Source organism: Zingiber officinale, chromosome 1A (assembly GCF_018446385.1).
Source record: "Zingiber officinale cultivar Zhangliang chromosome 1A, Zo_v1.1, whole genome shotgun sequence".
Classification (NCBI taxonomy): domain Eukaryota; kingdom Viridiplantae; phylum Streptophyta; class Magnoliopsida; order Zingiberales; family Zingiberaceae; genus Zingiber; species Zingiber officinale.
The window spans coordinates 107,892,677-107,917,358 of record NC_055987.1 but is presented as its reverse complement, the minus strand read 5'-3'; the positions used below and the strand labels follow the sequence as shown (position 1 = coordinate 107,917,358).

The window sequence follows — 24,682 nt, the reverse complement described above, 5'->3', positions numbered from 1 at the left end:
CACTGCCGACCGAGCTCGTCCCTCTGCCTAGCACCGGTGCCCTAGCCGTCTTCACAGCCGCTCTTCTCTCTGCCCGAGCCGAGATTACGGTGACAAGATGAGGCTGAGCGTCGCTGTCTGTGAGCCCTAGCCGACCGACCGCGACTCCTTCTTTTTTCCTCCCTCCTCGTGCCTCTGAATTGGAGCGATGGTGTTGTTCCTCTCTGCACTAGTGCCGGTAGTCGTTCTCTTCGCTTCTGCCAAGTGCCACCAACCCCTCTTGTGACCTAGGCTCCATCTCCTCTTCAGAGTAAGGGGTTTAAGTAAGGTAACGGCAAGGTGAGTTGGGTTGATGTTTGATCCGTAAACTCCATTGCTTGGTCTTGTTCTTGATTCGTTTAATTCCAACAGTAAGGTTCTTTTCTGCAGGGTTGTGTGATGTGGATCAACTAGCAAGGTTGGGAAGAAGGAAGTTGGATGTTTGTTTGGGTAAGGAACTGAATCCGATTAGACATTTAGTTGATAATCTTTAATTGATTTTGAATTTATTAATCTGTTGAGATTGGAGATTTGATTTCATTTCCAGTTGTTGATTTAACTAGAGTTTAGTTACAGATTTAGATTCATTAGTAATCATTTATTTGAGGAATTGTTAAGGTGGATTATGTTAACAGAAAATGATTATCAGGTGTTGGATGAGTTTTGGAAGAAAAGGGTGAGGTCATAAGATTGGATTTATTGAGGTTTCGGCTTGCATTATCCGATCTACGATAAACCTAAGTGTTGATTGTATATTTATTTCAGGGTTTTGATTTGAGACAAGAGCTCTGATTAGAGGACATACAACACGATCTACATTGGAGGCGGGTACATCTTGACTTATCTTTTATGATATTGTCATTTGGATATGCATAGTATATTATAACTACAAGCAATGAACATGTTTGCCTTTGGTATGTCACTGTTTGATATCCATAGCATGTTAGGTTTGTCGCCTGTGATGTATCCGTGCTTTTATCTCGTGATTTGTTGCCATGAGTATCTTAGTTTCTAGAGTGACATACCATGCTTTACTGAGGTTAGGATTAGGCTCTGGATTTTGTTTCTGGCATGTGTATCCAAATTATCTGATACTTAGATTTTTATGCCATGCCTGGATTGTGTATTTCTATTGGTATATTATAAATGATTTGTGTACCTAGACCTTGTGGCTTTGATCTGTGCATATTTTTGGTACATATGCTATGGAAGGGGGATATGTTTAGGATCTAGGTTGTTAAACCATAGAGGACCTGTATACCTTAGATCTGTGGATTTGACCTACTGATACTGTGGTACCCATATTATATATATATGGATTTTTCTATACTGATCAGGATATTCCATACTTATTATGTTCAGGACATAGGTTTTTGATATTCTATCTGACCTGTGTACTCTAGATCTTGGTATGTGACCATCGATTTTACAGTACTCATTTTATATATATGGGTATGGTTATGTTGATCAGTTTTGCTATGCTTAGTGTCATGCATCATGATTGCATGCTGTGCGATTGTCGGCTCCACTATGGTTGAGCCCATCGCCAGTTACATGTACTGCACACTCCACCACTCATGGATTAGTGGTTTATCAGGCAGGTGTGTGGCGGTTCTGCTGTTTGGCTCCGTTGGTCTGGTGACTCAGCGTGGTAGCCGTGACGATTCCTTCTGTTTAGCTCGGCTGCATTTAGTGTAGCGTGGTGGCCGTGACAGTGGACTTTGTTTAGCTCCGTTGGTCGGTGACTCGTGGTAGCCACCCGTCATCGTGTACTGGGAGATGAGAGCATTGAGCTCCCCATTTATGATTTGGGGTCGAGGGAGTACTCGACATTAATCCACTCGGTCCTTTGTTCAGGAGCAGTGATGTTAGAGTGCACGGTCATCACATGCATTGATTGCATTTATTTGCTTGTGTTTGCTGCACTTATATGTTGCATTTTGGTGGATGCATTTGTTTGACATGCATACAGGAGACATACTGTGTATCGATTTGATGACCCTTTAGTTCAGGATAGGAGTTCCTGGTGAGTACAGCTTCCTTGGTTACTTTTCAGTTTTGTATATTTCCTATATATTATTCGGAAGCTATATTCCATGTTTATTGCTGTTAGATATATCTTACTAGGCATGTTTATTGGTATTCGCTGAGTTGTTGAACTCACCCCCGTGGACACTATCTTTTTCAGGTACCAGGTTATTTATGGTGTCGCTTGGAGCATCCTGTTTGCTGGTTCCCGCGTCACATCAGAAGGCATGTCGCTGTCTTTTTGCTGTTTTATCATGGTATATGATATGTGAGTTTTTGGTTCTGTGTTTCGGTTTTATTTCTGGAAATGTTGCTTTGTTTATTGTGTAAGCCTAGCCGGCTAGCAGTTTTCGTTTTGGGTTGTATATGTTGTCTTTCTCCGTTGTGTTTTTGGTTTTTGTTCCAGCCGAGTGGGCTGATGATATAAACTGCGTGGTTGTGTGTATATTCCAGCCGCTTGTGGCTGATGTATATTTTGTATGTAGAATTGTTTCAGATTGTCACCCGTACAGGGGAGGTGCTGCCGAAATTTCTTCGGACAGGGACTCCCTCGGGGCGTGACAGGTGGCTCGCTACCCCAACCTATTAGGGAATGCGCATAAGATGGTACTAAGCCTGGGCCTAAGAAGAAGTTGATTATTATTTTGAATTATTATAAGTATAAGTTTTTGAACAAGTAAAACGAGTTTTACATAAACATAAAGTATTAAAGATTAAGTTTAGAACAAATGAAATAAGTTTCATATAGTTCTAAAAATCAGTAAGTTTAGTTCTTTATTCTACCATGTTTATCTAGTGGATGAGTGGTTTTCATGTTTACCTGTTAGATGAGTAACATAATTAGCTATTAGAATTACATGAATAGATTCCTTAGCTTTTCTTTGCTATTAGTTTGACATGAGCAGTTATGTTTATGCTTTATTTCTTTTTAGAGCATATAGTTTCTAGTTCTTTTCGTATACATGCACATTCGTGATTTTGTGAGTTAGATAGCGCTTACTAAGCAAATTTTGCTTATAGATTGCACTTCCTCTTACTGCAGATACAGGAAAGGAAAAGATATAGAAAGGAAGGCAACAAGGAGGTATTCGAAGGATGTGTGATGCCAGGACTATGGAAGCCTTGGGACTAGGAAGGAAGTTTTATTTTAGTTTCCATTGTCTTTTGCTATGTTAGGAGTATTTGAGATAGTATTTGTTATTTTTCTATGATTAGGACATAGTAGAAGAATTGTAATCTTGTGTGATGATTTCTGGTGTTGTTTTCTTTATTTTGGATTTATTATACTGCATGGTTGATTGATATGTGTTCCAGCCGCTTGTGGCTGAGTATATATTGCATGTATTGTTGAATATGGTCACCGGTACAGAGGAGACTCTGCCGAAATTTTTCGGTAGGGTTTCCATGTGATTTTTAATCATACCGGTTAAGTAGAGTTAGTAGTTAAGTAACGGTCATCCTTAGAGAGTAGTAGTAGTAAAAAGGGTGGTCGTTACATAATGTTTAGTTCATAAGTGCAAGAATCTGAATTGTTTGCTTTGTTCATGTTTAGTTCTTGTTTTTCTCTCGTTTAGTTTCTAATCTGTTGGATATGTTAATGATGCAATCCATAGCATAAAGTGACAATATATTGTGGGTTCATGATTAATAGATAGATAGGATTTCTCTTTTCGCATTAGATTTAGTTTCATAATTGTTTTGCTATTCCACTTCCTAGTTTAAAGAGCTCAACAAAACCCAAAACCCCAATCTCTTATCAAACAAATCCAAAGAGAAATAACAAATCAATCCTAGGATATCATGCACCAGTCACATTCGTTGGGAGACGACCTGAGTCATTTCTATGCTACGTTAGTGTAGAATGAATTCGGTTACTTAATTCTTTTGATACCCTTTCCATGACAAACCTTTATATAAAGGGGGGGGGGGGTATGATAACTATGATTTTGCTACATTATTTTGATTCATAATGCATGTTTTTAATGATCTTGTTCATAGATGAAACCTATATTGACGTCATAATTCATGCATTGCATTTATCTTGGACTTAATTGTAAATTAGTGTCTTCTCATGGTATTTGATGCTAATATTTTGATATTTTCTTTGTAGGCATCAAAAGGGTCATGGATCCGATCAGATCATACCACATTTGGGCTCAAATCTAGGGCTAATCAAGTCGATCAAGCCTTGGAGTGATTTGGATCATCCATTGAAGATCAGAGAGATGTGAGACATCTGTCAAGGATCTGGTCCATCCAAGCCAAGAGGCAATACATCACAACCATTGATGAAGACCCAGAAGCTTTTGATCTAGATCTGAGAAGCTCTCACAGTTGATCAAGGCTCAGAGTGATCTGGACCGTCCGATCAGATGTGAGGTCGATTTAAATCGCGTGAGAAGCTATAGTGTTCCCGGAGATCGATTTCTTCCTCGCGACATCGCTGTACTGTTCATCTTCATGCCGAGCCTCCCGTTCACACTTCTAGATCTAAGAGCTAGCTTTCTTCATCGCCGGCGATCTCTGAGCTTCCGGCGACCGACGTCCGAGGGTATTGGAGTGCGATAGAGGGCGTTCCCCATTCGCGATTTTGGATTCTGCAGTTTCATCCACACACAGAGTTGAGGGCGTTCCCCGATTCGTGAATTCCATCAGTCAATGACACTTGAAGGGCGTTCCCAGAAGCTACCGAATACACTTCGACCACCACTTCATCGTTGTACTCGAATCAATTGTTCAATCGATCGAGTACAACACTTACTAGGTTCGAACCCTCTGTTACTCGTGTGTAGCGTTTCCAGGCGATGCGAGCTTTGAGGGGCGTTCTCCAGAGGCTATGAGCATAGTTTGTGCTAGTTGTGAGCTTAGTTGATTTCCGGTGATTTCCCTAAGGGCGTTCCTAGAGGAGACATTGTGTGACGGCAGTGGGAAGAAGCATGCGATTTGGATTTGAGTTTGTGTGAACAATTTACTTTACCTGCAACTTTGTTTTTTTTTCATGAAACTTGCTCAGATCTTCAGATATGATTTTCTTAGTTTGCATTTCTGTTTTGTTAGTTAGATTTGCTATCTGATTTCTTATAATTTCTGCAATTCCATTCATGTTCTGCTACTAACTAAGTTTGCAATTTATCTCTTGCTTTGAATTTGGTATTCCTGTTAATACAAATCCGTGTTTAGTTTTAAGTCTTTAATTCAAAAAATCTTTGTTCTATGCTTGGATTTGTTGTGACAGTGATTGAATTTAAATGTTGAATGAATCACTTAATCGTTACATTGTTACCTCTGTTAACATTCTTGATTGAGGTTGTGAATTGAAGTTTTGATAGTTGATTAATTAGCTTTAATTGTGCAAGTTTGAGATGTGAATGAATTATTTGATTTATGAGTGTGATTCAGAGTTGAATGTTATTTCGGTTCATGCAAGATTGAGTTTAGTTTCAAGCTTTAAATGTTGAACTCTTATTTTAGTTATTGTATCTGAAGTAACTGTGGTTGTAGAATGAAGCCTTATTAATTGATTCATTGATTCAATGATACATGAGAATCGGATTTAATGTTTGTTTACTTGATGAGATAGAAGAGGATCATATTTTGAGGAGAACAACCTTTCTTTGACTCTAGTATTGATTTTATTAGATGAAACCAATTTGTAATGTGAATCAAATGGAAAAACTTAATTGACCTTGTTGATGAAATAATTTAATTTGAATCAATTCTTGAATTTGCATATACTTACTAGTTATCCTTGGAAAAAAATATAACTTGGGACTCGTTACTACATCTCATTTATTGAGTTTACTTTGGTTCCCAATTTTATTATTTTGGAGCGCCTAGTGACATGTGGAAAAAGCGACTGCCAAATTTTGGCACCGTTGCCGGGGAATTAAGTAGTAGTATGTGTGTATTTTAGATTGAGCATTGATTGGTTTATTTTGTTAGTATCTTTCTTGATTTAATTGCTTATCTTTTGTGTTTTCATGTTAGCTATTCTCTGAATTGTAAGTTATTTAATTTTCATTAATTCATGTGTTTGAAACATTATGCTCTTGAATCTTCTAATTTTGAGTTTAGTGTTGTGGTGTAAGAACAAGAGATTTCAGTAGCATGGATCCATATTTTCAAAATTTTGGAGGAGGAATGGAGAGTCAGTGTTTTCAACCTAAGTATCAATGTTACCCAAACATGGATCAACAAAATAGGTATGAGTCATTTTCTAATGCTTATAATGCTAATTGGGTGGATCATTCATGTTTTAGGTATGAAAGTGCACAAGAACAATTTATTGAGTCATATCCAGCCTACCAAAATTCATATGGATTTCAAGAGGTTTCAACATCTTTTATGCCAAATTCTTTTCAATAGAATGATCCTCAAATTGAAGAGTCAACATGGAAAATCAAGGAGATTATGTAACAAATGAGAGAACATCAAGAGCAACAATTCTCAAGGATACAGAATATACAGAGTCAGTTAGACCAAATTGTGTCATCCATCAATCAGTTGCAAACACAAACTCCAGTGGGGAGATGGATAGTAGAGATTCTGTCAGGCCTGACCCTACTCCCATTTCTTCGCAAGGTTTTTCTAGTATAATTTGTGATGATGATGTAGTTGTTCAAATTTCTGATTCTACTAATGTTGTTGCTTTAGATGTTGTGAATGATGCAGATACAAATGCATAAGATGATTTACGTGTAGGGGATTGCTTACTAGAAGCATTACCTCAAGAATCACCAAGAATAGAGGATGTAAGTGTAGGGACTTGTTCCATGGAGGCAAGGACCCAAGAATCACTACATGAAGTTGTACGCCACTACAAGAAAAACATCATTCAACAACACTCAAACGACAACGATTTTATACCAAACCGTTGTCTTTTTTCCTTTTAACAACGGTTTTAACAAAAACTGTTGTCTTTTAGTAATTTTTTTGGCCTATGACAACGGTTTTTAAAAACTGTTGTCTATTTATGTTTTTTTGGGGATACGACAACGGTTTTTAAAGGGTACAACAACAGTTTTTTTAAAACTGTTGTCTATGTACGGTTTTTTGGGATTACGACAATGGTTTTTAAAAACCGTTGTATATTAAATGTTGTTGAATGCGATTGTTTTTTCTTTCGCCACTTTTTCTCCTTCGTCATTTTTCTGTCAGTGTTGTTTACGCCTTGTTTTCTTTCTGTCTCTTTCCCAAAACCCTACTCTTCGCCGCCTCCTCCTCACCGCCCTCTTCGCCGCCTCCCTCCTCACCACCCTCTTCACCGCCTTCTTCGCCGCCTCCCTCCTCACCGCCCTTTTCGCCGCCTCCATCTTCGCCGCCTCCCTCCTCACCACCCTCTTCGCTGCCTCCTTCCTCGCCGCCCTCTTCGTCGCCTCAACTTTCGGCCTCGCCACCTCCTCCTCGCGGCCTCTACTTTCAGCCATCTTCACCGCCTCCTCCTCGTCGCCTCGACTTTCAACCATCTTTGTTGCCTCCTTCTCACCAGCGCCTCCTCCTCGCCACCTCGACTTTCATCCATCTTCGTTGCCTCCTCACTAGTGCCTCCTCACTTCTGCCACTGGAATCATCGACACAAAATGACATGATGGATAAAGGTACGACAAACTATTTCCTTTATTTGCAACAACGACATAGACAAAAGTGTTGTTTTTGTTGCTCAAGCAAGGAACAAGCTGATACAAACAGAACTGCGAGCAACAAAAATAATCTCCGTGTCTGCTCACCAACTCGGAAACTTCTCCTCCTTCTTGAGACTCTCTTGGTTCGGTGATAATTAAGTTGGTTGCAGAGGCGAACAAGTTCTCTTTGACACCCGAGAAGAGCAGTGAGAAGCTTTCTTTTTTTTTAAATTTTTAGTTCTATTGGCTTTCTTAGAATCCCCTCTGATGTTTTTCTGATCCTTCTTAGAATTGTAGTTCAAGTGTTGTGTCGTCTCGTTTAGTTTCAAAGGAAAACAATCATATACCTTCTTAGGCTTCTCTTTGTTTTGTTCCTCTTTCGTGTTTGTTTTCTTGTAATTTTAATTTCTTGATCCTACTTCAGCTGTCGAGTTCTTCAGTAATTTCTCATCTTACCAATAAAGGTTTTATTCTTTCAAATTTGATCCGGGGAATCCTTTCTTTCACAAGAGAAAGGTTTATTTTACAGAATCGATTGTATGTTTCCTCATTTCAGAATCTTGTTTGTGCATGTTTCTTTACAGTTTGTCGATATTGAATAGTTCTTTTTCTCCACCACAATCAGGTTACAATGCCAGATATTCAGTTAGGAGGTCAATCATTGAGATCCCTTGGGGCTAAACTTGCAAGGTTCCACATGCATGACTGGGCCATCCTCATCCTCCTCGCGATAGTAGATGGATGTCTAAATCTCATCGAACCTTTCCATCGGTTTGTGGCACAAGACATGGTGACAGATTTTATGTACCCATTGAAGAAGAACACAGTGCTGTTTTGGGCTGTTCCTGTGCGACGCGTCTAGTTTCTTTCAACTGGTTAAAAGTGTCTGTCGGCTTTCTTCATTGCGTAACACTATCTTCTTCTTCTTCTTCTTCTTCATCCTGGCAGATACTCGCAGTTCTATTACCTTTCTCAATTATGAAGCTGCACACCAAGGATCAAGCGAAGGAAGGCGAGAAGGAGTCTAAATCGCCGCCCGTCGCTAAGTGGGAACCGTCCATCGAGGGCTACCTCCGTTTTCTAGTCGACGGCAAGATCGTTTATGATACCCTCGAAACGATCATCCAGAAGGCCGCCTATCCCTCGTGTAAGTTTTGGTTTCCATCTTTGATGAAGTCCTTAGTTGTCTCTACTTGTTAAGCTTTTTATGTTTAATCGAGGACAGAAAGCACAAACTCTGATAAGCGATTTATTCAATTGGGAAATCAGACAAATTTAGCTTTTGAGATATAATAATTGAACATCATCAGCTAAAGTTTTCGTTGACCATTCAAAGCTGTTATATTTACTGCTGCGTAGATTTTGCTTCAAGTATACAAGTCATCATTTTTATAAATCCTTTGGCTCAACAAGAAAGGTTCAGCTACACTTCTACATAGGATAAAGTTTGTATGTATCAGTTGAATTTTCTTTTATTAATTCAGCCGTATGGACTGTCAAAAAAATGCATCCCAATCCAAACCAAATGAAGGCAGTGGGTGACCTCTTGTGGTTGCGTCGCCTGCAAATTATATTATGTTAAAATTTAGTAGTTGATGGATGCTAAAGTAGTTGCAAAATAAGGATAGGAAATTGGAATAAAACAGGGCATTTGTTGCTTTCTAACTGATAGTCTGGTTTTGTTAGTTTCTATCAGTAACACGCTTGTGCTTGCATGGTAGCTGCTTTTTGGATCTAATGATGAAATAATAAGATAAACTACTATCTATGATATTTTAAAGAAAATTTGATTTTATTTATAGGAACAGGCAAATTGTGGCAATTTACTAGTATTATGTATTTGGAACATAGTTCAGTATATACATAACCATTGTATTGTAGATGCTGAGTTCAGGAGTACTGGCTTGGAAAGGTCTGAAAAATTAGCTAAAGATCTAAAATGGTTCAAGGACCAAGGGCATACCATTCCCGAGCCTTCTTCTCCTGGTGTTTCTTATTCCCAGTATCTCGAGGAGCTATCTCAAAAGGATCCTCAAGCTTTCATCTGCCACTTTTACAATATATACTTTGCTCATAGTGCTGGTGGGCGAATGATTGGCAAAAAGGTACTTAATTTTTCTCTAAATGTCATTTTCCAGATTGTGACCTCCTGAAAAATTGCATCTCTTGTGCAAAAGTTGACTTGCCTTGGTCACTCGATGTTACTAATGCTTGTGACCATTACTTTTATATCTAGCTTTCCTTCATACGTTCTTACATATGGTAGTAAGATGTTTGCTCCCTTCGCCACTTCCATTATCACTTGATACTGTGATTTTTTCATATGACTTTTAAGGCACTAAATCTGTCTACTTAGTCTATCCAGAAAAGGTAATATCATAGAATCAGTTTAGCTCTTACAAGCAGCATAATTGTTTCCCTTGGTAAGCATTTCATTCACATTATTACAGTTTTGTCCAGTTTGGAACCAAAATCTCGCAATGAAGAGCATCATGAGAGGAGCATAAAAACTACTTAGAGTTTTAAAATATGTTATTATTGAGGATGTTCAATATTTAAGAAATAGATAGATTCACAGCATGAGCGTTTAAATAGACAGGTTCACAGCAATAGACAACAAAACTTGTTCTTCTCAGGTCAATCTGTTATTTTATCTCCTAGAATCTGTAGAAGGGTAGTATGTCTTGGCTAACAGCATTCATAATTTGCCATGCCTTTTGTATCTGCTGCAAATCATAGTACGTAACACAATCTCATTTAAATAACCCCTTGACTATGGTTGCATACAGCTTATTTGTAGTGGTGTCTGTACTTCACCATCATGCCATCTATGAAATTCATCTACTCTTTTAGATTCATGGCTAGTTACCTAATTGTACAACATTTAGCGTTTTAGACTGATTAAGTCTCGATTTTCATGAATAGGTTGGGTGGAGCTAATTAGAGTTTTCTAATTAGATTAAGATTAGGTTTTGTTAGGTCTCTAAATCATTTTATGCATTTTTTAACTTACTTTTGGATAGTGAGTTAGTTCTTTTGATGGAATTATACATCTATGATGCTTAATTTGGGATTGTAGCATACTTTTTGACCAAAGAAGTCTAGATCAATGATAGATTGTTCTTCAATCTACTACTCTTTTTAGCATCTTTATCCTGCTATAATGTTATTCTTTAAGATTATGTTGCATTGATTTTTGTTACTCTTTCTGGATTCATTTTTATTTAAGGCATTCTTTCCTTTAATGGTCCCTTTTAGAATTTAATGTATGACTTACTCCTTAGCATCATATGGAGTGTGTGGGAACGTTTGCATTAGATTGTACCTTTTAGAATTAATGCTGCTTGATCACTGGGAAAAATAATGTTTGCATGATTTATAATAGAAGCTTTGTATGCAGTGACATAGAATGAAAATTCTGCTTAATAAGAAATTTAAGAGCCACCATATTGTTTCAAGAGGTTACCATTTATGTTACGTAGATAACGCTTTTTGCACTTCTATTAGATGACTATATCAAATGGTTTTTATGGTTATGTAACATTTATGCAGTGCAATTAGAATCACACGTACAGTTTAGTTGCTAATTTGTAATATATATCTTTATTCGAATAGGTGTCTTCAAGAGTATTGGGAAGAATGCTGACAAGCTAAAAAAATGAAGAGACTTTAACAAATTAAGGAGCACTAGGAGCTGCAATCCCTCCTCTTCACCGACATCTAAGTAGAAAATCTTGTGTTATATTGTTCTACCTTTGTTTTAATAGTGTTATCATTTTGTTGATTGCTTATGAAATTTTGTTGGTTGCTTATGAAATTTCTTCATAATGTTTAGATATTATTTTTGAATGTTAGAAAATTGTATATTAAATTTTATTTTGAAATTTAGTATTTTGAATGATTTATAATATTGAAAAATTGTGAATTAATTTTTTTTATTTTTTTTCTAAAAAAGACAACGGTTTTTCACAGTTGTCGTAGATAGTTTAAAACTGTTGTTGAAGACCCTGTTATTAAAGGTAAACGCTCAAAGACAACGGTGAAAAACTTTTGTCTTTGAAGGAAAAGACAACAGTTTTTCACTGTTGTAAAAAATGTTGTCTTTTCTTTCAAAGACAACGGTTAAAAATTGTTGTCTTTGGGGACCCCTTTTAACAACACGGCCTTTAACAACAGTTCAAAATGGGCTACGACAACGGTTAAAAACCGTTGTTGTTAGGCTTTTTTCTTGTAGTGTACATTCACCAGAACCAGAGCCTGAGCCATTACTTGATGAAAAGGAGGTAACAATCACCACTCTAGGTATCTTTCAATAGGACAAGGTGAGTATTTCCTATAATACATCAGAAAATTTCATAAGGGTACAAATTATTGACTTTATTAGATGTGATTCATTGTTTGACACATTTTCTACTAAGACTAATATTCTCCTATTCTTTTCTCATCCCATATGTGAGTGGGAGAGATTGTCTTTTATTAATGTTGTAGGAGAATATAAGCTTCCGAAGTGGATGCTTGAACTGAACCGTCTACGTCCTCCAGAAAGAATTTTGAACAAAAAAATGATGAATAAGAAGAATATGAGTGGAACCGCAATTACTCCATTATCGGCATGGATTCTCCTTCTTAATCTTCTTCAACCACCGGGAATTAAAGGGAAGTTGGTTCCAATTTAGCTTTCTTTTGTATTTTAATTCATGCTTTGCTTTAATAAATTCTTTTTGTGCGACTTTCTTTAGCTTTATATTTTACATTTGCATTTTTGTTTCCATACTTTACATTTTGTTTAGTATATAGCATGTCATTTTGAATAAAAGTCTCCATGGAATTGTTCTAGTAATATTTTTAAGATGGTAAAAGTTTCTTAAATTTGATCATCAAGTTTAGGTCATTTGACATGATTGGATGCTTTACTTGCATGATATTGGTTAGTGTGGTGGTGAATTCCATTTTGATTAATTGAGTTAATTGCATGAAAAATTACCTAGAGAGGACCACTTTAAACCTATCCTCTATTATTTTTTTGTGTAGCATACACTCATAATAATTGGAACTCTAGAACTTGCTTTGCTTCTTTTCAAAATCATAATATCATTGATATGAATGAATATGATGAAGGATATTTTCTTTCCCGTTCTTTGGTTCCTATTCTCATTCTTTGAATTCTTTTTCTTTTGAACTCTAGTTGGATAAATCTTTTGTCACCTTGCTTTGCTTTCATTCCATTGAGAGTTTTGGTTGAATTTTATTGATGAGTTGGATTGTTAGAGAGGGATAAGAATTTAAGTGTGGGGGAAGGAATGAATGTTCTTGGAATTAGATTTTTCTTTTGAAGTGGCTGACCTTCTGGAGTTGCTGGTAGCTGAAATAATCTTGTGAATCTTTCCATTCATATGGAAGATCAAAACCAGAATTGTTGGAGTATAGAAGTGTGATATGGGGCAGTAAGAATAGTAAGTTAAGATGGAATGTTAGAATGTTGTTGCTGCATATGTGTAAATTCTGAAATTGGAATTTGAAAAAAATATTCAGAATTCAAGTTTCATTATTGGATTGGAGAAAGTGCATGACAATTGCATGAAGAGATACCAGATTAAGAGGGAGATGATAGTGGTGCAAGGTTCTGATCAGTAGAAGGTTTAAGTGAAGCACTTAATTTCTCAATGTCATTCAATGTTCATTCTCTTTAAGCCTACCATGGCTCAAGACAAGGAATTTTAGTGAATTGACTTCTGGAAGTATACAACTTTAGGACAAAGTGTAGAGTATTTTCATAAACAAGTGCTGGAGAATTCTTTTAAAATAGTGGATTCTTGTTGCAACCTTATTACTAGAAGGAATTTCATGAATTCTGATTTCAAGGATTGATGAAAACAATATCATGTGGTTACATGAAACTCAATTTCCATTGGCTCAAAAGACTTAAAATGGATTCCTTTGCAACCAATATGTTGATGGAAACAATGTATTAGAGAATTTGTGTTCTAAAATTGAATATCTGAAAAACTATTGTGCATAAAATTTTGTTGTAGGTTATGGAGCAGTGATGACCCAAAGAGAAGTCTCTATCTTTCCCTTGTCAATTGGTACTACAACATCTCTAATATTGTTGAGATGCAAATTCTGAAAAGTGTTGGAAGTTAAATTCAGAAACTAAACTCAGGAAGTTTGTTTATATTTTGTTGAAAAATCCAAACTGTGGATCAAATTAGAATTGTTGTGTGCCAAACGTGAAGATGGATTGAGTGAAAAAAAAAGTACTGAAAGGAAGAATTCAGAAGTTAATTTGATGTTGTGAATTTCTGAAATGCAGAATTTGAATTATGAAACTTAATTCATAAATGTTTCACAAGAATCTAATTAGCAAGAAGTGCAAGTCAAGTTGATGATCTTCCATTACCATTTCATGTTCTAATCTCTTCAAACTTTACATGATTTTAAACAACCAACTATAATGGATGTGGATTCGGAATTTAAGTTAATACTGGAATTAACTCCAATAAGAAGTCTGAAGGCAAACAGAATTGTGGTCCTGAGTTTGGAGTTTCTTTTGGATCTAAACAATTGGTACATCTAATGTTAGCTGTTAAGCATTTCTTTAGCTAGAAAACATTGAGCATTAGCTACAGAGAAAATTAGATTCATTAGTATCTGATTTCTAAATCAGATACCTTGTGCAAAGACAGTAATCTAATGCTTGATACTGCTGTAGGGAAGAAATTTTAAAGTGACAACATCTACACCAACACAAATGTGGAACAAATTAAGATACAGATTGAATTTGATTCAGAAACTTTGGAATTCAGGAGTTGCATGAGTTAGAGTTCTGAATTTGGTGATTGAGTTGCTGAAATTATGTGTAGTGGAGTCTTGGTTGCAAATGCTAAGATTGAAGTCAGTATGGAATTGCTGATTTCCAGAACTTAACATAATTTTAAGTTTTTGAAATTTCAGTTGAATGATTTTGGATGCAGAGTTAATTGAAGCATGCGTATCAGCTCAGGAAAAAATTTCATCAAATCAGTAAAGGAAGTAAGGACGTATCTATTACAAATTAGTTAGAAATTTTGAATGGTGAAGTTTTGGTGAATGCTACATCAGCTTTATGAAGGAGTACAATTTAGTTACAACAGCAGCATACAGTTGGAATCAGAATCCTTACATTTGAAGAATACTGCAGTTTCAAGCAAATAGAAAAAATGATGCAATGAGTGCAGAATTCCAGATTATTGCTGAGCAAGAAATAAGTACTAGTGTAACTCAAGTGCGGGAATTGAGAAGTGCTATTAATCACTTTGGTACATGGAGATGACAGAATTCTTGTTGTTACAATTGCGTGCTAGGTTTCCTTTGCAACTTTCTTATCATTGGGAATATCAAATGAAGCTCTTGTTTCTCTATTGACAATTGATATTATTACTTTTTAAAGCCAAAGATGGAAAACCTGTAGCTTATCGAATTCAGAGTCCTAAAAGTTGATTTCTGAACAGAGGAAAAAAAATTCAAGAAGTATAAGTTGTTTTTGTTGAAAAGTGTAAACTGAGACAATTTAAATCATTCTGTGCTAAGGTTCATTGCAATTTTACTCTAGTGACAACTTCAAAAGAAGTACTTTCCCTTCTATTATCGTTTGGTGTTGTTTTCTGTATGACTCCTCCATAAGTTGGAAATCTGAATTGTTTGGTGCTGGATGCTTAAGTTAGAGGGTAGTAGAATTTTCTGCACTTGTCAATTCAGAGCTCAGTCACCTTAGAAAATTCCATAAATGAATTTGAACTCCCTTGAATCTAACTACCTAGTCTAATTTTTGAAGCTTTGGTTAATTCAAAGAGTTCCTGCTAAGTTTATTCTCTGAAGTCTGAATTGCAGAAATTCTACATGCCAAAGGCTAAATTGATATTCTGAAGCCTTTTGCTACAAGATCCATATGAGAACTAAATTTCTAAATGTATTGCTGGTCATTGTGAATGGAAACAAGATGTGGTTTTCATATAATTGGCAACATACAGAGAGAACCAATAATACCCCAGATTGCAGAAATGATGCTAGGTTCTGAAATTCTGAAACTCTTTTGGGCAGCTTCAATGTTTTTCAGTTCTCCTTTGGTAGACATTGGCTTTGGAAATACACATCTGAATGGGTGATATGTAGTTGTTGTTGGGAGGTATTATGCTTCTATTTTCTAACACTTGTTGCATCTATGATGTGGGATGAAAGTGTTGTATTTCATTTCTACAAGATCAGAGCTATATAGCTGCATTAACAGTTTTAATGGAAGATAGTGTTGAACCTTGAAACTCTGATTCAGAAAATGGCTGTACATTAAACAAGAACAAAGAATGGTGCTCCATGATATAAGATATGTTTCATTCTCTCTCTTCATCCTCTCCCATCATATTTTCTCTCACATCATATTTTCTCTCTCATCTTCTCTCATCATGCTCTCTCCAATCACACTCTCTTTTCTCATTTTCTCTCATTACACTTTCTCTCTCTTCATTCTTTCTCATCACACTTTCTCTCTCATCATATTTTCTCTCTCATCATACTTTCTCTTTCATCATTCTCTTTCATCATATTTTTCTCTCACATTCATCTTTCTCTCACATCTAATTTTTTCTCTTATTTTCCTTTAAGGGTAAAAAAGAAAATTTTGATTTATTCCGATAGAAGATATGCAACTAACCAAACATTGCTTTTAAGAGTGATATCCATGCTCATACCCATTCCCATTCCACAATACAATGATTCCCATTCCAATTCCTATTCTTAGGAAAGAACCAAATGCCCCCTTAGATTTTCTTGACTTGAACAGGATGTCCAAGACTAAGTGTAGGGGATTTGATAACCATGATTTTGCTACATTATTTTGATTCATAATGCGTGCTTTTAATAATCTTGTTCATAGATGAAACCTATATTGACATCATAATTCATGCATTGCATTTATCTTTAACTTAATTGCAAATTAGTGTATTCTCATGGTATTTGATGCTAATATTTTGATATTTTCTTTGTAGGCATCAAAAGGGTTATGGATCCGATCAGATCAGACCACATTTGGGCTCAAATCTAGGGCTAATCAAGTCGATCAAGCCTTGGAGTGATTTGGACCATCCATTGAAGATCGGAGAGATTTGAGTCATCCATCAAGGATCTGGTCCATCCAAGCCAAGAGGAAATACATCACAACCATTGATGAAGACCCAGAAGCTTTTGATCCAGATCTGAGAAGCTCTCATCGTTGATCAAGACTCGGAGTGATCTGGACCGTCCGATCAGATGTGAGGTTGATTTAAATCGTGTGAGAAGCTATAGTGTTCCCAGAGCTCGATTTCTTCCTTGCAACATCGCTGTACTGTTCATCTTCATGCCGAGCCTCCCGTTCACACTTCCAGATCTAAGAGCTAGCTTTCTTCATCGTCGGCGATCTCTGAACTTTCGGCGACCAACGTCCGAGGGTATTTGAGTGCGACAGAGGGTGTTCCCCATTCGCGATTTCGGATTCTACGGTTTCATCCACACACGGAGTTGAGGGTGTTCCTCGATCCATGAATTCCATCAGTCAACGGCGCTCGATGGGTGTTCTAGAAGCTACCGAATACACTTCGACCACCACTTCATCGCTGCACTTGAATCGATTGTTCAATCGATCGAGTACAGCACTTACCAAGTCCGAACCCTCTGTTCCTCACGTGTTGCGTTGCCAGGCGAATGCGAGCTTTGAGGGGCGTTCTCGAGAGGCTATGAGCATAGTTTGTGCTAGCTGTGAGCTTAGTTGATTTCCGGGGATTTCCTGAAGGGTGTTCCCAGAGGAGACATTGTGTGACGACAGTGGGAAGAAGCATGCGGTTTGGATTTGAGTTTGTGTGAACGATTTACTTTACCTGCAACTTTGTTTTTTTTTTCATGAAACTTACTCAGATCTTCATATATGATTTTCTTAGTTTGCATTTCTATTTTTTTTAGTTAGATTTGCTATCTGATTTCTTAAGATTTCTGCAATTCCATTCATATTCAGCTACTAACCAAATTTGCAATTTATCTCTTGCTTTGAATTTGGTATTCCTGTTAATACAAATCCGTGTTTAGTTTAAAGTCTTTAATTCAGAAAATCTTTATTATATGCTTGGATTTGTTGTGACATTGATTGAATTTAAATGTTGAACGAATCACTTAATTGTTACATTGTTACCTCTGTTAACATTCTTGATTGAGGTTGTGAATTGAAGTTTTGATAGTTGATTAATTAGCTTTAATGATGCAAGTTTGAGATGTGAATGAATTATTTAATTTATGAGTGTGATTCAGAGTTGAATGTTATTTTGGTTCATTCAAGATTGAGTTTAGTTTCAAGCTTTAAATGTTGAACTCTTATTTTAGTTATTGTATATGAAGTTATTACGGTTGTAGTATGAAGCTTTATTAATTGATTCATTGATTCAATGATACATGAGAATTGAATTTAATGTTTGTTTACTTGATAAGATAGAAGAGGATCATGTTTTGAGGAGAACAACCTTTCTTTGACTCTAGTATTGATTTTATTAGATGAAACCAATTTGTAATGTGAATCAAATGGAAAAATTTAGTTGACCTTATTGATGAAATAATTTGATTTGAATCAATTCTAGAATTCGCATACACTTACTAGTTATTCTTGGAAAAAAAAAACGACTTGAGACTCGTTACTGCATCTCTTTTATTGAGTTTACTTTAGTTCCCAATCTTTATTAATTTGGACCACCTAGTGACATGTGGAAAAGGTGACTGTCAGGGTCCAAGCATCGGTGGAGGTACGCAATACACTATTTGCACTAAAGTCTACGTTCTTGTTGCTCCATCTTCTACTTCATCGGCGGTGACTGACTTGAGCATTGGAGGTGTTAGTTAGAGCCCTAGAGTCAATCATATGATGATTGTTGTATGAACTCGATGTGTCATATTCGGATATATTAATAAAGGTATTTCTTTATGGTTATTATACTTACTTTTATTGGTATCAAATAACAAAGTATAATAGCGTCCTTGAGTAGAAGGTTCTTATCTATATCAATCGATTGATTGAATTGATAGTGAGATGATATAGAGAACACTACTCTTAATCATTCCTAGTCAAGTATTAACATTTAGGGACAATGTTAATGTGATGAGACTAGCATGTAGGTCAACTCGATAACTTGATCTCACAAGTCATGGATATAGATATAGCAAGTTGACACATGGGTATGCGTTGGAGAATGTATACTGAATGACCAACCATGAGAAAGTATCATGGATCGTTATATGAGTGTCATATACTTTCTCATATGACTATTAGTATGACTATCAGTCCTTGGACCTGAAGTCACCATAGTTCCCTACATAAGGAGTTGCATACTTTGGCTTTGTCAAACGTCACCCGTAACTGGGTGGACTATAAAGGTGATTACTGGGTATGTAACGAATTATGCGCAGGGATGTCAATGATGTAGATGGGATCTATTTCTCCTATATGACGGGATTGACATCATGATTCTTGATAGAGTGAGACCACTAAGTGTATGACCATGCCCAAATGAGTTAATATGAGATATTGAGCTCATTTGTTTAGAGTGAGTCTACTTGGAGTTCAAGACATAGATTGATTAGAGGATGACACGGTCTATGCCTCAATTGATCAATCTAGATGTCAAGGATAAAAGGACATTGTCACATATTGTGAGAGTCATAATTAGTAGTCACAAAGGTGATGATGGATTTCAACATTCTTGTAACTTGGGTAGTAATGATGTGTTACTAGATACTGCTTATTACTTATGCTTCTAAATGGGTTTAGGAGCATTGCCAACGTTACAAGAACCTATAGGGTCACACACAAAGGGCAGTTAGATGGAGATTAGGTTCATATGATGAACCAAGAGGATTAGGTTCATATGATGAACCAAATTAGATTAAGTGTAATCCAAATTAGATTAATTGAGTAAGACTCGATTAAGTTAGACTTGAGTTAGACTCAAGTGAGGCTAGACTTGAGTTAGACTCAAGTGAGACTTAATGATGATATTCATTGATAAATGGTGACATTCATTGAATTTTGAATTCAATTTGAATATTAGATTCAAATTTCGATTCAAATTATGAAGAGAATAGGAGTTTTAAAATGGTCATTTAATGAAGAATGAATATTCATTAAATACTCATTAATGAGGCTCATTAATGGAGTTAATGAGCATTAAGTATTTTCATTAGATGAAAATACTTAAGCCATTTTACTCTTATTTTTCATAATGAACGGATCATCATTATTCTTCCTCTCTTCTAGCTCTCTCTCCCTCTCCTCCATTGCCGAGCCACCCAAGAGTGCTAGCACACTCTAAGTGGTTCTTCTCCACCTATTGTCCGTGTGGATACGTATAGAGGAGTGTACACTTGACACTCTCGAGATCCGACAACCTTTTGGATGAGCGGGATAAGCGAAGGGCTTCGCAACAAGGGTAACGCTTCTTATTCATGTAGATGTAAGGTAGATCTAGGTTAGAAACATGTACATGATTTATTTATATATCTTCCCATGGATCCGTGGCAAGACTTCGAGGTTTCCGCAACGCAAAAAACGGTTTTTGCGGCTCGAAAGTCCCAACAGTGGTATCAGAGCCACGTGTGAAGCATGTACAAGTTTGTATTTTATTTTTATGAAAATATTTCAGATTTGTAAGTTTCTGTAAGTTTTCTATTTTTATAGATTTTGTGAGTATTTTTCTCGTAGAAGTGAAGCAACAAGTGCTTGGACACTTATATGCTTCGACTATCGAGAAAAACCTTCCGAAACGGCTAGGTCTCGCCCGAATTGTTTTGGGACAGCGGCTTAAGGCGCTGTTAGATCAAGATGGGGCACTCGCGATATTTATTTCGTGAGAAGGGGCGCTGCCCCTAACCCCGCAAGGGGCATTGTCCCGTGATTGCGCTCAAAAATCGCTAAACGGGACCGTCGGGAAGTTGTGACTCATAAAATCAATAAAATCAGCTGTAAAATTATAGAAATTTATATAAAATACATAATTTAGAATTATGTGTGATTTTGTGATGGTCAAGGCCCAAAACCCCAATATGATTGGTTAAAATGTGTTGTAATTCATAATATGGCCTGCGCGTCATTTTTGTGTTGTGCGTGTTGTATTGATATGCGACCTGCGGGTCGTACCTTCTCTTTTATATTCTTGTTGTAAATAGAATTTAGACTCAAATGTAACTCGAGTTTGACATTTGTAATATACAAAATGAAGCGGTGGAAGATCCACTCAAGAAGGAGTTACGAGGAGGGTGATTTCAACACATGGCGGTCAAAGGGAGGTGCTTGACGAAGTTGTTGACCCTAGGTTGACCATCCAATCTTTTCATTGTCTTGAAAAGATCGTAGTAGGGCCATGACCTCATTACAAAATAATTAGTTATCTATCATTGCTTGTGTATGTGATGCATGATAATGTAGGATAATTAGTGCCTTGATGCGTATAAGATACGAATCCACGATTAGATTAGATCTTAATCAAGTCAACTCGATATGCCTAGCAAGTTTTGATACCCATCACTACCTGGATCATTTGTTGTTGTTGAATTTGCGAAAGTAGAGCAACGCATATTATCTTGTTAGGTTGCGGAGGGACAACCTTGGTCCTGCCTATCAAAGCTTGGGTGAGTACAAACTCAATTAGATTGAGCAACTAGTTAACTCAATTGGATCGAGTAAAACTATAGGCATTTTCCAACGGTTGGACGATAGGATAAAAATCATATTTATACTAAATCTTGGGCAATTTAGCCAAAGCTAGCTCAAGTTTTAATATAAATGAGATTTTTGATCCTATAAACAAGAGTTGCATAGAGATGTAATTGATAATTAGTTATCTATCGATCATACTAAGTCTTGGGTGATTTAGCCAAAGCTAAGTCAAGGCGTAGTATAATGTGGACCTTGTCCCGCAAGGATTATAGCTAATTGGTAAGAATCTAGTTGTGTGGTTTGACCACATCCATGACTTGATTCTACAAAGGCTCTATAATTCAGTGGGAGCATCATTTAGTTAAAGGCCTAATTAAATGATAAATGGAATATGATATTTACTTTCTGCATTATTTCTATTGTAGATTTCCATGTCGACAAACATGAACACCTTCTACCTGCGTTCTATCCTTGATGTAACACCCACTAAGCTTTTAAGATAAATAAGAGAATGATGAATTTTGCCTTAGAAAAATAATAAGAAGTGAGTTGAAGCAAAAAGAAATAAAATGAAATAAAAAGAAGAGGAGGTCAAGGATTGAACCTTGAACCTCTTATATTATAATTTATAGAATTAATTAGTAGAAACCAATTGGGATAGAGAGAAGATATTGATAGCAAAGAAAGGGAATGCATGATAAAGATAGGAGTAAAGATCTAAGAAGAGAAAGCAAGAAAAGAGCAAGAGAAAGGCAACTTGCCTTCCTCCCTTCCTCTCTCTTTTCCCTCTCTTGCCGTGACCTTAAATGGAGAATTAAGGGGATTCATTCCCCCTTGTTTCATCATGAATGATGAGAATAAATTAGAAAATAAAATAAATAAAAGAAAATAAAAAAAAGGGCTAAGGGAGAAGGAAAGCAAAAACCGATTTTGCTACCTCTTCCCCCTTAACATAAAAGAGAGTATGTAAAGAGGAGATTTTATTTTTCTCTCATTTTTCTCATTCTCTCATCTCCCTCACCGAACCCTCAGTCCCCTCTCCTCCATCTTCGGCCCCAAGCCAAGGTTTTCTCCTAAGAAAGCCTAAGATACAAGGAGGACTTAGCAAGGGAATCAAGGGAAGGGAACTAGAAGAAGAGACCTCTTCTTCCATCACCACACTTTAGAACCACAAGCGAAAAGGATGTAAGCTTCCCCTCACCTGTGGTACAAGGCGTTTTATGTGCTTTTCAGATTTTATGAGGATTAGAAAACCTAGAATAGAATTTAAGAAAATTCGGCCAAAGAAGAGTTTTCAAATCTTGGAAGGTTTAAACAAGTCCTCATTTCATGATATTTTTCTATGCTATGTAGGAAGGTTTTCCTTCATGTTTTTATACCTATATGATGCTTGGTCAGAGGAGTACCTAACCCTAGAATTTCGGCCAAAAATATTTTAAAGAGGTTAGGGAAATCATTGTTTAACCAAACTAGTACAAGATTCCCTCCATGAATCACTAAGGGTCTTTTATTGGTTTTTCTTGCTTGAAAGTTACTTGGAACCAAAAGAAATCCACTCATATGTTTCGGCCAAGAAAAGAGCTTAGGGTTAGGAAGACCTTTAAATTTAAGTAACCATGTTTATATGATAGAATATAGAGTTCTCTTAAAGAATTGCATGTTGAATATTGCTAGAAATTCATGAACTCTTCATTTAAGATTTTCGACCATGATAAGATGGATAGCTTAGAAAAGCTTAAATAAAATTTTAAAATGCTCAAGACCTCTGTGATATTAAGATATGAAGGTTGTTTCATGCTCTCATGCTCAATTAGGGCATAGAGAATTTAGTTACATAATATATGACATGTAAGATCACAAGGGTCCTAGCTTGTTTATCAACCAAATTTGTATATGATGTTCTTAGTAATTTTTTCCATGAAACTTACTTAGGTTTTCCATGCTTTAGGCCACTTAAAACCTAGTTTAGAGATTGGTAGGTTTCGGCCATGAGGAAAAATAAAAGAAAAAGGAAAGAAACCTAGGAAGCCTAAGACACAATTCACATGTATGTTTATTATGCTTGTCTTTATACATGCTATGAAACTTGTATGACTTCCTATGCTTTTAGGCTATTTGAAGCAAATATAAACACTGATGAGTCTCGGCCAAGTAGGGTTTAAATGACCTAGAGGCCTTAGAATTGAAACCAATTGTGTTAAAAATGCTTCTTATGGAAATATGATAATATGTTGATTGTGTCACATGCTTGTATAATTTTTCCATGACCTAAATGGACCATTGTATGTTTCGGCCATGAAGGGATAGATGCCCTAGAAACCCTAGAACAAAAATTAAATATGCTCATGTCACTCTACATGAAATATGATAAGTAGAAAGCCAAAGTTCTCATGCCATATGTTGTTTAATGACCTAAAATGAGGCTAGGGTAAGTTTCGGCCATACCCATTGTATGATGCCTTATTATGAATTTATACATGATGTTAGTTCAAGTTCACATGCTTGTATGCTTGCTTTTAGCCCTAATGAATACTTGTTAAATTTCGGCCATGACATGTGTTAAGGGCTTGAAGAACTTAGGAACTAGCTCAAATATGCTTACTATGTTATTTGGAAAAAAATGCTATAAATATGGTTTAAGGTTTCCATGCTTTCATGACATTTGGGACCTTGTTTCATACCTGATAGGGTTCGGCCACATGAAGTTTAGGGACTTGGAGAACTTAGAAACCAAGTTAATCATGCTTATAATGCTTCCTATGAAATTGATGTGATGATAATTTAGGTTCCACATGTTTGGAGGTTGTTTTCACCTAAATTGAGATCTAAGGGGGGTTCGGCCATGATAAGAACCCAAGGGATTAGGAAGCTTAGAACCCAAGCTAACTATGTTACCATGTTTCTTATGATAGTATAATCACATGATACACCCTTATGCTTAAACATGTATGCTTGTGATTTATGCTTTCATGATATGCTATGTGGATAGAAATATGCATGCTTTGATGATATGCTATGTGTTTAAAATATGCATGCTTTCATGATATGCTATGTGGATAGAAATATGTATGCTTTGATGATATACTATGTGCTTAAAATATGCATGCTTTCATGATATGCTATGTGGATAGAAATATGCATGCTTTGATGATATGCTATGTGCTTAAAATATGCATGCTTTTATAATATGCTATGTGGATGGAAATATGCATGCTTTGATGATATGCTATGTGCTAAAAATATGCATGCTTTCATGATATGCTATGTGGATAGAAATATACATGCTTTGATGATATGCTATGTGCCTAAAATA

General features: G+C 36.3%; 1 long non-coding RNA gene across 4 annotated transcripts; it reads left to right on the top strand.

Moving 5' to 3' along the window:
* The first annotated feature begins 253 nt into the window (after positions 1–253).
* Positions 254–843, top strand: LOC122008767. 4 transcript variants are annotated; one of them, XR_006119372.1, is made up of 4 exons: positions 294–318; positions 409–468; positions 668–699; positions 784–843. It is a non-coding gene; the product is annotated as an uncharacterized LOC122008767 (long non-coding RNA). The 4 variants fall into 4 exon arrangements; XR_006119368.1 differs by having other exon boundaries at positions 654–699; positions 784–829; XR_006119373.1 differs by lacking the exon at positions 668–699 and having other exon boundaries at positions 254–318; positions 784–842.
* Positions 844–24,682: the final 23,839 nt, after the last annotated feature.